Below are 1,168 nucleotides of genomic sequence, written 5' to 3' on the forward strand. Positions count from 1 at the left end.
GGCAAAAATATTTTCAAAAGAAATTCATTTCAATATTAATATTTAATTTAAAGCTAAATAACCGCAATTAGTTTCCTTATCTCAAGAACGTTACATTTGAGAGCTTGTGAGAAAAGGCACAATATTCAACCATTTCTTTCTTTCATATCAAGAATGTCTCATTTTCCTGCCAGACTTGACTGCTTCTCTCCTTGATAATAATATTCCTTTGCAATAGGTTCAAACAAATAAAACATTGTATTTCTTAACATACTGCCTCAAAATAGCTACCAAAGTATTTAAGATGTAAAAGGTCAGGTTTAACCTCATATCAAGGTACAAGCAATTATATTGTCAGAGAAAAACAGAGAAAACCGATGTAGAATTGTAGCCAGTTCGAACCATGAAAACAAATCATTAGGTTTCTGGAAGGTATCTCATTTATAGTTCTTTAATTTTACTTTCAACTGTATTCCTATCTTACTGTTTTATCATCAATGAGCCCTGAATAAAACATCATTATCAAAGAAGTGTGAGCAATCGTTGAGAAATATATAATCCTGTTAGATTCTTTTGCCTGTGAACTGACCCAATGCGATACCTACTTAGAGGTCTCCTTAAGCTAAGTAACGGTTTCGGAAACGCAAATTCTAGAAGGACCTCAACGCCATGCTAAACGCATTTGTAATTGACCGTTTTATACTGTATGGGCCCGCATTTGTTAGTCCACCCACCTTGCATTGTCCTGGCAACAACTAATCGAGATATTGTTTTAGGGTATTAACTCATTACCTCTGTTTGATTCCATCTTCTCGCTCAGACTAGGTTGACCAGGTTGACGCATTCGTTTCAAAGAAAGCCCGCCAATTGACGTACACACAGGCCTGAATGAGCCAGCCGATCAGAGGTGCCACATTGTGACAACTATTATTCTTTATATGGACAAGCAAATGCGCACAAGATTAGTAGTGTTTATATTTTCGTTCCAATCAACCTTAATGCTCAACGGAATAACCACCCTCGAAATAAAAATGGCAGACAATTCCAACAAAGATTTGCTCCTTGCGAGCCGTCACCCTTAAGACCGTTGGATCTCCGCATGAGGGCCTGGAGTTTGACCTGAAACAGCTTGGTCTAGCGACAGCTTGTTTTGGAGACAGCTGGAATCGAGAGTACAGAAATTAACGTC

This window comes from Tigriopus californicus, chromosome 7 (genome assembly GCF_007210705.1).
Source record: "Tigriopus californicus strain San Diego chromosome 7, Tcal_SD_v2.1, whole genome shotgun sequence".
Taxonomy (NCBI): Eukaryota; Metazoa; Arthropoda; class Copepoda; order Harpacticoida; family Harpacticidae; genus Tigriopus; species Tigriopus californicus.